The sequence below is a fragment of the Rattus norvegicus genome, chromosome 2 (genome assembly GCF_036323735.1).
Source record: "Rattus norvegicus strain BN/NHsdMcwi chromosome 2, GRCr8, whole genome shotgun sequence".
Taxonomy (NCBI): Eukaryota; Metazoa; Chordata; class Mammalia; order Rodentia; family Muridae; genus Rattus; species Rattus norvegicus.
Window position 1 is genome coordinate 28,410,821 of NC_086020.1, and position 15,354 is coordinate 28,426,174.

Genomic DNA, 15,354 nt, shown 5'->3' on the forward strand with positions numbered 1-15,354 from the left:
GTGTATTTGTGTGTGTGTGTGTGTGTGTGTGTGTGTGTGTGTGTGTGCGCGCGCGTGCATATTCTTACAGGGTACACATGGTCAGTGTACTGGATAGTTTTCTGTCAACTTAACAGAAGCTAAAGTCACCTGAGAAGAGAGAACTGTAATTATGAACATGCTTCCATAAGATTGGGCTGCAGGCAAGCCTGTTGAGCATTTTCTTAATTATTAATGGAGGATGGCCCAGTCCATTGTGAGTGCTGCCATCCTTGGACTGGTAGTTCTGGGTTCTATAAAAAAGCAGGCTGAGCAAGCCATGGGAAGCAAGCCAGTAAGCAGCACCTCTCCCTGGCCTCTGCATCAGCTCCTGCCTCCAGGTTCCTGCCCTGCTTGAGTTCCTGTCCTGACCTCCCCCAGTGATAAACAGTGATGTGGAAATATAAGCCAAAGAAACACGTTCTTCCTCAAGTTGCTTTGGCCATGGGGTTTGATAGCAGCAATAGAAGCTCGAAGACAGTAGATATACATGTGTATGGAAGTCAGAGTTCATCTTGCTTGTTTTCCTCCCTAAGTGCTATTTACCTTGTGTTACTGAATGACCACGGAGCCCAGAGATCCGTTTGTCTCTAGAGTTCTCTTTCTGGGGTCCAAAATGCATTCTATCATGTCTGGAATTTTTACATGGATTCTAGGGATTGAATTCAAGTCCTCAGTGAGGAAACCATTTTCAGGCTGGAGAGCATATCTAGAGTCCCTTCCATTGGAAAGTGCTTTCTCAATGACATCAAACTGCTCCTTAACCCCACTTTAACTTTTAAAATTCTCATGCATTAAACTGAAGATTTAGTTCATGCTGAATGGTAACGTGTACATGTATTGTTTTATGGCTATTGAGAAATCCTCCCTTTAAATTTTCTCAGTTGATTTTTGCTGTGTCACTACATAAGAGCACCCCCTTTGATTGGTATGTTTGTCCTTCACACTCAATTCAAGAACCTTCCAGAATCTCCGTGAGTCAGTGCTTATCTCCATACCTCAGAAGGATGAGTGGAACAGCACAGAAGGAAGCTCAGCCATTCTGTGGCTCAGTGACCCTGTTCTGAAGACAGAGACATTGAGGTTTCAGGAAGGGGGCTCTGCTTGAGCACCTAGAGTCAGAAGCCAGGACAGCCACTACCCGGATGACCTTAGCGTCCCTTCTTTGCTTTCCTGAGTCCCAGATGGATGACAAAATATGCCATTTGAGAGCACTAATTATCCCTGGAATGCATCTCAGAAATCTTAGTTTGACAGTAATCAGTGGAAGAATTTAAAGATTGTGTGTCTGTCTTGTTGAAATTGAATCCCATAATAATTAAAACCTTTGCTTGTTTTATTATTCTAATTTCTAAAACATGTTAAGCAGTGTTGAGACTCAAACCCAGGCTAGGCAAGTTCTTCTAGTTAAACTTTAGGTCCTCATGTTCATATCAGAGTTAAAGAAAGGTTTTGAGTGGGTCGGAGAGATGGCTCTGCAGTTAAGAACACTGACTGCTCTTCCGGAGGTCTGAGTTCAATTTCCAGCAACCACATGGTGGCTCACAACCATCTATAATGAGATCTGATGCCCTCTTCTGGTGTCTGAAAATAGATACAGTGCATTCATATAAATATAATAAATACATCTTTACATGAAGGTTTTGAGTAAGTTGGATTTTTGTTGTTGGTGGTGGTTGGTTGGGTTTTATTTGTTTGTTTGTTTGGTTTTATTGTTATTGTCTGTTTTGTTTTGAGACAGGGTTTCACTGTGCAACCCTGGCAGCCTGGAATTCACTGTGTAGACCAAGCTTGTCTTGAACTCACACAGAGATCTACCTGCTTCTGTCTTTCAATTGCTAGGATTAAAGGTGTGCATCACCAGGCCTGGGCCTTATGAATAAGTTATTCATAAAGATGGGGTGGAGGGCAAATTAACTCCAAGCAGAAGTAGGCAAGGAGAGAAGTTACATAAGGAAAAGAAAAGTCTAACAAGCACGTGGAGGGGCACCCAGCTGCAAGTCCCAGTACAGCCTGGCTATAGCCTGTGGCTTAGTTTCCCCATCTCCAGATGAGAAGTGCTCCAATGGGCTGAGGTCCTCAGGACAGTCTGCCTTCAAGCAAGGTTTCGATGGATGGAAACCACTGCTCGCTTTTCCTCTCCAGTTAAAGCTCTGCTAACCTTTGCCATTTATGTTTAGAATAAATCCCAAATCCCAGCCACTTTTATGATGTCAGATCTACCAAATCTATCCAAACTTACGATCAGACTTTGATCAGGCAGAGGAAAGGGTAAGGCTCCCGGGAGAAAGACTCGTGGAAGCCATTTATAGTATTTTTACTGAGCAATATCATCCACCCAGTGTCCACTCTAAGGGAAGCAGAGATGGGGTTCTCTCTAGGAGGTGCTGTAGGGGGTCACACTAGGACATGTGTAGGAGGGATTCCCTCTAAGAGCAGAGTTCCCAGGAGTTCAATTTACATGTTAATGATCACCCCAATTTTAACCTATTGAAAGGTAGTCTTAAGAATACAGATTCATTTAGTTCCTGTTTGCAACAATGATTTTAGGGGTTGGGCGGTGCTCAAATAGAGAAGGCAAGCATGAAGTTTGGGTGATTTCAGTTATTCAATTAAATATTTGGTGGCATCTCAAATGTAAGAGGGTTCTTACAGAGGGTTCTGAAGGAGGGAAGGATGACTAAGAAACAGGTTTAAACAAGAAAAATGATTTCTTTGTGAACACAGTTTCTATGGATGGGCATAGAACAGCCTAGTGAGGACTTATTTACAGAAGGTAACTGTGCCCTCCTCAACCAAGCCCCTCTTACCCACCTCACTTCTAACGTGCTAGCACTCACTGTCCTAGACGCTGAGTTTTACAGCCCTGCGGACATCCTCTGAGAAACTGATGGTGTGATTAGAGATTATTCTGAGTGTCAACCAGAAGAATGCAGGCTTAACTCTGATGGGGGGGGGGGGGGAAGGGAGCTGGGGAGAGATTAAAACCGTGGCCTTTTAAAGCTCCGACTTGAGTCTTAAGGAGGAAATTGGGGTTGCTCTCTGAGGGCTTAATTTGTAGGGACTTTTTTCTTTAGGGGCGGGGCTGGGGGAGTAGCCATTCCTCACAGTTTGAATTCGGCACTTCACAAGACTCAGCTCTTTTAACACCTTCCTTGCATTTGTTTCCTTGGGCTGTCTTAAGACAGCGCCTGGTGGGTGGCTGGGTAGCACGGAAGTCCATTCTCCCGTGGCTCTGAAAGCCAGAAACCCAAACTCAAAAGTTAGTGCTCCATTTGAGGGCTTCCAGGAGAGAGCCCCTGTCTTTCCCTCGTCATTTCTGGACTTGCCCCTACGTCCTGCCGATCTCTGCCTGGTTGTCACACACCTTCCCCATGTCCCATGTCTCCTCCATTTCTGCGTGTTATTTTCGGTTCCTGAAAACGAGTATTTTGCATAGAAGCAACAGAACCAAGATTTAGTCACTTGCGTGGAGAACACAAGCAGGGGTTTTTAGGAGAAGCTGCTTGTGAGCAGAGAGAGCCGGAAGTCCGTGCGTTAACCTGAAGGACTGAAGAGCTCTTAGGAGCAGGAGGGTTCGGGAGCAGCTGGGGGCAAGGAGAAGCTAGGGGACAGGGGAGAAGCCGGAGGTTGGGGGAGAAACTAGGGGCCATCATGAGCTGGAGCTCCTGCACATGCAGTGAGTTGGGGTAACCCAAGAGTTCCCCTGCTCATCGCCCTCCCATAGTGGTTCCCACGGTCTCCTTTTCCTTCTGTCAGGACATCAGGAATTGGATTTGTAACCTAACCCAGCACCACATCTACGAGGATTCTTTCTCCGCACAGTCACAGTCTGTGTGTCAGTGACATTTCCAAGCTGTTGCGGTGATGTCGTGGGGGACAGGGAAGAGGACCACAAGGGGAAGTGAGGGTGGCATCTCTAATGACAGAAATCCAAAGTCAAAATACTCAAAGAGCTCTTGGGACAACCTCCCCCTTACCCTCAAGTAGGGGTCTAACATGGGCATAAAACATTGCTAGAAGGTAAATTGTACGTCCCCATGGACAACCAAAAGTCCCCAATGTAACAAATAACAGGCTTTGTGCCACTCAGAACAGCTAAGAGGGATGCTTTGGGTGAAGCCTGGTTGGAATGCCAATAAGCAGAGATAGCTGTGGGGGTGAGTCTCTTTCTCAGGACAGGCAATCAAAGTTTTTATTATAAATGGCCAGAGAGTATGCTTAACAAGACAGAGGTATCGATCAGGAAATAATTGTTTGCTGGGAGCAGGCGCTTGTTTCAATGTGTAATTAAGATAGTGTCAGTTGATAACTACTCTCGGGAGAATGGTTCTTCCAGCTCGGTGTCATTAATCCGGCGTCATGGCAACAGGCTGGCCTTGGACTCTCTCTAGAGCTTTGTTTTATTAATGTGTCTCCTGTTCACAAGTTACAGCTTGCTCCTTCCAAGGCTGCTCCCAGGTGATGAAGGGGAAATAGCATGAGGTGGTGTTTATCTTGCAGAACACTCCAAGAAGAGCAAAAACAATCTACCGGCAGCAAGCTTCCTCCTTCACGGTTCTGTATGTTCTGGGGTTTCTTGCCATCTTGGTAGAGCATTTCCAGAGCTTGTGGGAAATTCAGACTCTCATAGCCCACCCAATATTAAATCTGACTGTCAGCAGGATACCGAGGGGATCTGCAGTCATATTGAAACTCCAGAAGTACTGCCCAATATAGACTTCCCTTGGAGCCTTTGGTCAATGGCTGCCTACAGGGGTTTCCTCATTGGAAACACCCTTTTCCCCCCATTAGCCGTATGGTTAAGATTTCAACAGGAGGACTAGAGAGATGACTCAGTGGTTAAGAGCAGTGGCTGCTCTTCCAGAGGTCCTGAGTTCAATTCCCAGCAACCACATGGTGGCTCACAACCATCTGTAAAGAGATCCGATGCCCTCTTCTGGTGTGTCTGAAGGCAGCTGCTGTGCACTCATATAAATAAAATAAATAAAGCTTTTAAAAAAAAAGATTTCAACAGGAACTACAAGACAGTCACTGTTTATCCAGAGAAGGTGTGGTCATACTGCCCACCCAGTGCCATCTTCCAGAGTATCAGAAGAAGCCACTTGTGAAATACCTAGAAACTCTCACACACAAGCAGCTCTGCCCCTCTTTAGCGCAAAAGAAGCCAAGGTAATAAAGTAAAGCACACCCAAGATGAAAAACCAAACCAAAACACCAAACTAGCCGAGTAAAAGTGTGTGTGTGTGTGTGTGTGTGTGTGTGTGTGTGTGTGTGTGTGTGTACTCCCTTCCGAGCTGGCCCAGCTACTCCCGAACGTGAGGCCTGTCTTGGAATGGTTGGTATGCCCAGTGTCACTCCACCGGAGACAACTGTGTAAAGGACAGTTCTGTTGTAAATCTTTATCCTGGTGGCTGGGTTTTCGCTCACTCATTTTAAAAAAATGCAACAAAATAAGATGCAATAAGATGAAACAAAAACTATCCCATCGACGTTGGACAAGACAAACCAACGGCAGGAAAAGGGCCTGAGAGGAGGCTCAAGCATCAGAGACCCTCTCGTTCACACACTCAGGAGTCCTGTAAGATCACTGAACTGGAGGCCGTAGTACGAGCACTGAGGACCCGTGCAGCCCGGTGCAAACCGAGGCATGCTGCTTCGGGAGACCGTAGTACGAGCACTGAGGACCCGTGCAGCCCGGTGCAAACCGAGGCATGCTGCTTCGGGAGGCCGTAGTACGAGCACTGAGGACCCATGCAGCCCGGTGCAAACCGAGGCATGCTGCTTCGGTCTCCGTGAGGTCACGTGAGCCTCGCTCATGGGGATTTGGAGTACCTTGTTTTCTTGGATCCCCTCTAGCTCATACATCTTCCTGCCTCGTCTTCCACGGGGTTCCCTGAGCCCTGGCGGGTGATGGAGACGGCTCATTTAGGACTGAGTAGTCTAAGGTTTCTCTCTCAGTGTAATATCTGGAGAGGAACTGCATTTTCAGTGAATTAATCTTCACAAACACACGTGATTCTGGGGGGCGACCTGGATGACCTTGGGCAAGTCCTTGTACTTCATGAACTGACAAACTCCCAAACCAAACCAAAGAAACTTACCTATATTAAAGATTCTACAAGGTTGTTTATCTGACTGGGACTTCCATTGTTGAGAGTTGGAATGTTGCAGATAAGCAGCCGAAATTATCTTATGCTGCCTTTGGTCTCTTTAATAATCTCTCATTGCTCACCTCCATATCTGACCTAAAAAGCCTTTTTATTATCAGGTAGAATTCATTTTGTTTTCTTTCTAGCAAGTCTTGCCTCAAGTTTATTTGTAAAAACGGCACAGGACACTGGTCATCTGCATATAGTGTGTAGGTAGGTGTGTCACAGCCGTCTTCACACTGGCAGGAGCCTTTTCTATGGGGCCTTCCCAGGGGCCTGGGCTGGAGCTGAAACCTGGGCCTTAGCTGGAGTTTTGGCCTCCGCCTTGGTTTGAACCTTGGGCTTTGGTTGGCAGAGCCTACAACCCTTGGCCATGTAGCTTAGTCTTCTTCCCAAGATTGGGGTGAGCGATGAAAGTCAGATGGCTGATTTTGCGGCTGGAGCCCTTTGGCATCTTGGGCTTGATGGCCTGAGGCTTCACAAAGGCCTTGATGGCATCTGCTTGCGCTCTCACTGCCTTTGCATTGTTGGCCTGCATCTTCTTCAGGCCTTTCTTGTGCTTCTTGGCAAAGCGCATGTTCCTCAGGGACATGGTCATCCCCCTTAAGAGATTCATATATTCGTGCCTGAGATTTCTTAATTTCTGTGTCACTGTGGGACTGGTTGTATGTGGTATGGTTCTTGGACTCGGTCATGTCTGCACAGTAGCTCCCATTGCGCCTGGGAGTGGAAGAGAAAGAGCGATTCATTTTATTTTTAATTATGCATCTCTGCATGAGGGCTCTGAGCACACGGTTAGAGGTGCCTGGGGAGGCTGGAGGAATTAGATCCTCTGGAACTACAGTGGCTGTGAACCCCCGATGTGGGTGCTGGGATCTGAAGTCATAAACTCTGTAGTAGCAATACATGCTCTCAACCACTGAGCCCTCTTTCTAGCCTCTGGATTATCAGGAAAACTTTTATTGCATACTCTTAGAAGACGACTAGCTTCCACCAACCCAAAAGCTAAAGAATGTCATCATATAACATCTGAAACATGCAGCAGAGGAGACTTACCCCCATTTTTTTTCTATAACCCATCTACCTGTATTCCCCATCAAGGTATTGGTAAAGGTCTTAATTTATGCTTTTTTTTTGTTACTCTGTCAAAAATTCATGTAACAGTTTTCACAGTGAAGTATGCCATTCAAGACAACAATCTTGTGTTCTTGGACCACAGTCACTCATATTTGGCTCATAATGAACTACATCTTATTCCTTTTAAGCAAGAGCTGTGTTTTACACAGGCATATTGGCGCCAATATGAGACCTACCTCCCCCCACCCAACCCCCCAGCTCTTATTTCCACAAGAGCCAATAGGATTGGTGCCAGGCACCAGCACAGCTTCTGTGTTTCTCTGTTTCTATTACCTCCTTGGATAAATGTTGTGGAGTTCTTTCAGAGCCCAGACTGCCCCTTTTGTTTGGCCAATGGTCTGTTGTTTGATTCTGAGGTAGTTGGTGGCCATCCTCTTATTTGTTTCAGCATACTGTTTACTTGCCTTTGGTCCTTTCCCACTCCGTTCCTCTAATATCTCACTCTCCATTTTTTTTTCTGTCTTCTTTTTTCTGCTTATTGCAACTTTAGTTTATTAATTCTATGAGTAAATGGTGACAGACCCACCAAAGATAAAAGGCATTTCCTTCCACCAACCCATCAGATTAGTGGTATCAGAGAAACCTTTCCAGGGTGAGTCGCACCCTCACTGGGGAGCCCAAGGACACAGAGCTTTTTCCTGGGTTAGAAGGAACTGTATTGGCTCATCTGGGAAGACACATGTGGTAAGCAAACACCTATGTCTCAGCCTTCTCATGATTCCATGAATGTTACTGTTCACCAGATTCACCTGAGGGACAGTGGGATGGAGTCACCTTGGGGGCAAGACCAAGGAGTGCTATTCACCTGAGGGATGGTGGAAAAGAGTCACCTTGGGGGCAAGACCTAGGAGTGCTCTTCCTATGAGAAGTACATAAGACAGATATGAAGTACAATTCCCTTCAGCCAGCTTAAAGCTTTGCAATTCCCAGTAAAGGAAACAATAGCACAATGAGAAACAAATTCAAGTGAGGAAGAAATATTTGGAAAAGAAAAAAGAACGCCTTTTGGTACTCCAGCTGGTTCTATATTTGATAACTATGGTAACCCAACTTGCTAGTATTTGTAAATATTCAAAATATTTTATATTCATAATCTGGGGGCAGATGTTAAACTGGAAGCCTTAGGCAAGGGAACTAAAGATCATAGATGGAAAGGCTACCTCAATTGGAATTTGAAAGTATCTATGGACAAACACACCTTGAATTCCAGCATTCAGGAGCCAGCGGCCAGCAGATTTCTGTTAGTTTGAGGTGAATATGTTCTACACACTGAGTTCCAGGCCAGCCAGGGCTGCATAAGATCTTGCCTTAAAAAAAAAGATAAAATAAATAAGCAATGTAAAAGCCATATAAGAAAAATCATGAAATTTCTAATGTATTAATAAATTAATGAGAGATTGGGAAAATTATATTGAAATAGAGAGGTGGGAATGGATGGGTGGCTTAATTGATAAAGTTCTTGCTACGCAAGCATGAAGACCTGGGTCTGAAACCATAGAACCTACATTTAAAGAAAACCCCTGTGTGGTTGTGTGCACATGTGATCCGTTTTTAGATGTCTGCCACAGGGTTCCTTAGTGTTAAAAGTTGTCTACAAGTTACTTTCAGCTCAGACATTTGATCAACATCATCGCATCACATGTAATCCTAACACTACTGGGGAGAGGAAGACTCCAAGAGCTTGCTTGCCAGGCGGGCTCAATAAAATTGGTGACCCCAGGCTCAGTGAATAGCAATTAAAGAAGACACCTAGCATTGAACTCTGGCCTCCACACCCACAGGCAAGTGGGCAACACACACACACACACACACACACACACACACACACACACAGAGAGAGAGAGAGAGAGAGAGAGACAGACAGACAGACAGACAGACAGACAGACAGAAGACAGAGACAGAGACAGGCAGAGATACATATACAGTGTCAAGTTAAATTAATTGAAGTTTTTGGCTTTCTTTCCCAAATATGCTGCCTTTTCATCTCCTAAGCCTGAGATCTGTCCCCAATGGAAAACATCAATTATCTTCTTATAAAACAATAACTAGGAATTCTGTTAAAATGAACAAAACCCTTAGCAGCCATCTCTGCCAAAGGGATTACACAGCGCTGCAAGAGAGTTTTTTTTTAAACAATAGCTAAAATTCAGAGTTGCCTACAGAGCCCTTCTGCAGTGAGCTCCCAGGGCAGGAAAAGCTAAAGAAACATCGAGCCAAGCCCACGTGGTTCTGCAGACTGGAAAAGACACAAAATCGAAAACTGCATTGGGCCTCAGCAGAGAGGATCCCGTCAGATGGTTTTAGTCACTCCATGAGCTTCAGGAAGCGATCTCTTGAGCTCAAGCTCCTCACCTTAGATGTGTACAAACATTTCCAAGGAATAGGTTTGTCTCATCGTCAAGGACACCAAACGTTGAGAACAACGGTGACAACCAGAAAAGCCACTGGCAATATTTCTACTAATCCCCACTCTTTGAGAACATGCTTCTTGAATCTTTTGAAAACTGGTGTATTTGGAAATTCCTTAGTGTGTTTTCCTTAATAGTAGGAATACCACTGACGTCGACTTCTTTAAAACTTGTGGACCCGGTGACATGCGGATGTCCCTTGTCCTGCGGCTGCCAAGCCTCTCACTAGGAGAGCTTACTTTTCATTGCTAAGTTTATCCATATTCATCCAACTTAGGAACGTGACTAACTCCTCATGCTAGTAAACTTTCAAGGCAGATGGTTTATTTATTTATTTAATTTTTTTTTGGTTCTTTTTTCCGGAGATGGGGACCGAACCCAGGGCCTTGCGCTTCCTAGGCAAGCGCTCTACCACTGAGCTACATCCCCAACCCCAGATGGTTTATTTTTAAGATGTTATCTCTGTGTGTGCCTATCTGTGTAAGCGTTTGCGTTCATGTGCCTGCGGTGCCCCCTTCTAGCTGAAGTTCTGGACACCGGTGAGTCTTATGACAAGAAACGAAGCTTCAGTCTTCAAGGTTGAGTTCTTAACTTCCAAGCCATCTCTCCAGCCCCAGGAAAAATACTTTAAAAATCAGCAAAGCGCACAGGAACATCCACCCTCTGTAATGAGACGAAACGAATGTGTAACGTGTACTGACTCAAACCACAGATCACAGGAAATCTGAGGTAGTTTATTCTGGGTCAAATATAAGTGACCACAGTCCATGGACATGGACTCAGAGCACCCGGAATGACGTTATAGCCTGAAGACAGTTACTTGGACTTTGTATGTTCACAGAACAAAAAGAAAGCCCTAAATCAAGACATTTGTCATGTAGCATGGTGTGACTCACAGGAAAGGGGTTACAGAAAAGTGGGGCGATCTGTGGCTGTCCTTTGCAGACGCTCCCCTGAGTTGATGGAAGCCAGCAACTGCTAGCGGCTGCTGAACTAATACATCATTAAGGTTTTATCAGTCAAAGATGTGAGTTATGGCAGCAAGCAGTGACTAAGGATTAAGGCGGCTGACGATAGCTGCAAATAATCTCTACTCCAGATCGGCAACATTCCGACTCTCCACAGTCACAAAGTTCCCACAATCAATCATCCTTGCAACGTCATTGATAACAGCCGTGGTTTGTTTTTTCCTGGGAACTTGAGTGTAAGTGTTTCAGACCAGTGGCCCACCCAAGTACATTAAGGTACATTTCGTTCTGTCCCCCTCAAGACCGGCTTCTCTCTCAGAATTGATTTTCTCATTAGCCAGACAACCCTGCCTTCCTTCCTTATGTTCGTCACACTGAAAGATTGATCTGCAATTTCTCCTCGCAGTGTTCTGTTGCTATTCTAGAAGTACATTCCAGATGTTTCCACCACGATGGATACTGAGAGCACACTGTGGAGTCTCGCTCATTCTCAGCGTGTCTTAATCAATGGCCTGAGGTGATGCAGTGTTCATTCATGTGGGAGGGAGGGCTGATTATACACTGCGTCTGAGAGAGAACTCTAAATTCGTTTCATTGAGAAGAATTGAGGAAATTGAACGCTTTTTTTTTTCTCCTGTGAATTTGATGGTAGCAAGAAAAACCTTTGTTAACAGGGAAATGCTAAGTGATAACATTTAATTAGCACCGGGTATTTATAGCCCGCTTCCGGGATTGACGCAGGCACGAACTGAAGTTTCTGTGTAAAGGCAGCAGGTCCCTTTTGCAGCTCTTGCTGAATGGGATGGGGCTTTTGAAATCTTTCAGAAATGTTTCATTTGCCTGAGAAGTGAGTTTCATTTTGGATCTTGCTCTCTTGGAGAAGAGACTCAGGGGAGTGGACTGAAGGGGACCCCGAAAAGATGCTGAGGAACCTGGCAGTGTCTGTTAATGTGTCCTGGCTGGGGCTCCACGCTAAGACGGTGACAGGGGTGTACTTGCCTCAGACTCTCAGCAGAAATGCAGCAAATAGGTCTGTGTGCTCACAACTTTTTTTGTCCGCTTGACACAAGCTAGGGTCATCTGGGAAGAGTGAACCCGGTTGAGGAAGCACCTCCATCAGCTTGGCCTGTGGGCGAGCCTGTGGTATTTCATTTTATTGATTGATATGAGAGAGCCTAGCCTACTGTGGGCGGTGCCACCCTGGGCTGGTGGTCCTGGGTGGTATAATATATAAGCAGCCTGAGAAAGCCACGAGGAGCAAGCCAGTAAATAGCGTCTCTCTGTGGTTTCTGCTTCAGTTCCTGCTTTCAGGTTCCTTCCCTGAGCTCCTGCCCTGATGTCCATCAGTGAGGGACTGTGAACAAGATAAATCCAAACTGGGTATCTCTGGTTACCAAGCACTATGGCTGGGGACAGAGAAGGATACATCCTCAAGCAACCACAGGCATCTAGTCAGGGCTCTCCAGGAAATAGAGCACAGGATGTTCTATCTTCCTCAGGATGCCTGTGGCCGTCAGCAGATTAAACAGGGCCCACCCAAATCATGGTGCACAATCTACTCTGGTGGGAAGATATATATATATATATATATATATATATATATATATATATGTATATATTAAACTCTTCCAGAAAATAGCTTCATTGTAAAAGCTCAACAAGTATTTAACCAAATGTCTGAGTACTGGGTCTTCCACAATGGAGAAATAAAATGTGACAGTGCCTTTGGCCCTGTGGGACTGGGACTCATTTGTTACGCTATCACCATGTGCACACCCTGCTGCCATTCCCACCTTCACAAAGGTATTTTTACTATCACTGTCTCTCATTCAAAACTATGGTCAATGGGTTATATGGCCAAGTTAACTTACGATATGAATTAGTGCATTAACTAGCTGACTCTGTGTTCTTGAGTCTTTGAGAAAATCAGGGAACTGTTACGGTCTGTCTTAGTTTGGGTTTTATTGCTGTGAAGAGACACCATGACCACAGCAACTCTTATGAAGAAGAGCATTTAATTGGGGTTGGCTTATCGTTTTTTAGAGGTTTAGTCCAGTATCGTCATGGCTGGGAGCATGGCAGTGTGCAGGCAGACGTGGTGCTGGAGAAGGAGGTGAGAATTCTACGACTTGATCTGAAGGCATCGAGGAGGGGTGTCCCTGAGTGGATCTCAAGCATAGGACCCCACAGTGACACACTTCCACCACCAAGACCGTGCCTATTCCAACAAGGCCACACCTCCTAATGGTGTCACTCCCTGTGGGCATTCAAGCACATGAGTTCTACAGGCCCAATCCTATTCAAACTACTACATGTTTAAACATTAAATGGCCCCCCAGAAGCTCACGGGTAGAATGCTTGTCCCTGGATGCTGCTGCTACCTTGGAAGATATGAGTACCTTAGGAGACGTGGCCTCTCTGGAGAAAGTGAGTCACTAGGGACATGCTTTCAAAGGGATACTTAATCCCTAGTTGCTTCCTCTTTCTCTCTCTGCTTCCTGTCTACCATGTGGTGAACAGTATCTTACTCAATATGATTCCACCACCATGATGATAGGCCTCACTATGGCTTAGAAGCCATTCTGGTGGAGCCATGAGTCAGAGCATATCCTTCTTCCCCTTCATTGTTTGAGTCAGCATTGAGTGGGACAAGGCACCCAAAGCAAGGAAGGAGCAAGTGTGTTACTGCTCCCTACAGTGTATTTTTTTATGTATGACTACACAGTACCTGTCTTCAGATACACCAGAAGAGGGCACCAGATCCCATTACAGATGGTTGTGAGCCACCATGTGGTTGCTGGGAATTGAACTCAGGACCTCTGGAAGAGCAGCCAGTGCTCTTAACCACTGAGCCATCTCTCCAGCCCACCTACAGTGTATTTTTAAAGATGGAGAGAATAAGTATGACTATGATGTCAGAGAAGGGCAACGGTGCAGTCAAGTGGGCCTTTGCTGTCCTTCAAGTCCTACAGAGGGAGCCACCCACTTTCCCTGTGGACTCGTGGACCTGATTCTATCTGAATCAATGCAGGCTTCATTCTTTAATACTCAGAATCCTAGAGAAGGAGGGAGGTCCAGTGGGTAGCACCCACCATTTTACTAGGGAGCTCCAGTGTCTGTCCCATCCTTCTAAGGATGAGGGTCATTGTTAGATATTCACACCACTCAAGTGAACCCCAAGAACCCCTATATATGCACTGCACTTTGTCTGATTTGCTGCTGCTGCCGCCATCTGCTCCTTCCTGGTAGCAAAGGATTTGTCCATCACACCCTGGACCCTCGAATAAGTCTCATGAGTGAGATTTGGTGCCTGTTGTCAGAGGTAACGAAGAGAAGATGGGAAGGAGTGAAGAGGAGAGGGGCTGCCGCTCCCGAGCTCCGCAGTTCAGCTGGAATCCCTCCCCTGGGAGCAGCAATGCCTCTGCTGAGGAGGCTTCCTCAGAGCCTTGTGCTTCCTGAGCTCCTCTCTCAGGAATGTCCCCAGGATGTGTTTCCCTTAGGACACTGTCCTACCTCAGAGCTGGAGTCCTGGGCCCCCCTCCCATCCAAGCAGAAAGGCCAATAGTCATGGCTTCATCCTGTTCATCTGACCTTTGATATAAGGGTTCACACTGAGTCTTTGCGCTACATAAAGCACAGGTCACTTTAGCTGCCGAGGGTCGAACACACACTCACCTGGGCAGAGCCCATAGTCCAGGCACAGACTTTGACTTCATTATGTCCCAGCCCCCCCCCCCCCCCTCTCTCTCTCCCACCTCTGATTCTTCACTCTCTGCCATTTGTCTCCACACACAAAGGAAAGAATTTTAGATGTGGAGAGGAAAATGGACGTAATCATTACAGATGAGCCATTAGAAAGAAGCCTCCCGCTTGTTTATTCACTCTTACAAAGGTGCCTTTTCTGCTACAGAGAGTATATTCAGATATAATTTCCCATGATTACCCTTTGATTGGAGATTCTTTCCCAGCTTCTCCTGGGTATCGTAGGCATACAAACAAACTGCCTAGAAGTATATCCCATCCATCAAACCCTTCTTCCTCTTTCATGAAGGTTCTATTTTGCAGACAAACATTGTCTCCCTGTTAAAATGGCCAGAAAAAGAGATTTCACAGTTGAGACAGACCTGGAAAAGAAATCTTTGTGAAATTTATTCAGAGCCAAATGGACTTCCTTCTCTGGGAAGAACTAGACAACAGAGGAAGAAAAACTCCCGAAAGGCAAGTAAACTTCCATGGTTAGCTGGGAGGTGTTTATAACTATATGGGATATCTTTCCTGGCCCATGAGCCGTAGGTTGTCAAGGAGTCTAAGAATTACCCCCTCAAGGCAATCCTCTCAGGGAAATAGACAAGTTGGATAGGACTATAACAGTCTGAAACTTTGTTCATGAGATCAAAGATGCACATTTGAAGTATTTTTCTTTGAAAGAGTCAAGGCAGGCCTATCCGGATAGTTAACAGCCGAATTGGAGAGGAAAATTGAAGGATGGCTGAGCCCTGGGTTTAGACAATTCCCCGATACAGAGAAGGCAGTGACTCAGTGGCTAAAACAAAAGCAGGTGACATAAAGTCCAGTGTGGGCACTCCTAGTCAGTGAGCATCCCTCTGTGAGGTACACATCACACCTTGCATCCTATGGCTCTGCCTTCCGGTGACCTCGGAGTGTCCTCCA

The 15,354-nt window shown here is 45.7% G+C and overlaps 1 non-coding gene across 1 annotated transcript; it reads right to left on the reverse strand.

Annotated features, from left to right (window-relative positions):
- Positions 1–8,877: 8,877 nt before the first annotated feature.
- On the reverse strand, positions 8,878–8,943 carry LOC120101365 (small nucleolar RNA SNORD78). The gene has a single exon (XR_005501715.1). It is a non-coding gene; the product is annotated as a small nucleolar RNA SNORD78 (small nucleolar RNA).
- Positions 8,944–15,354: the final 6,411 nt, after the last annotated feature.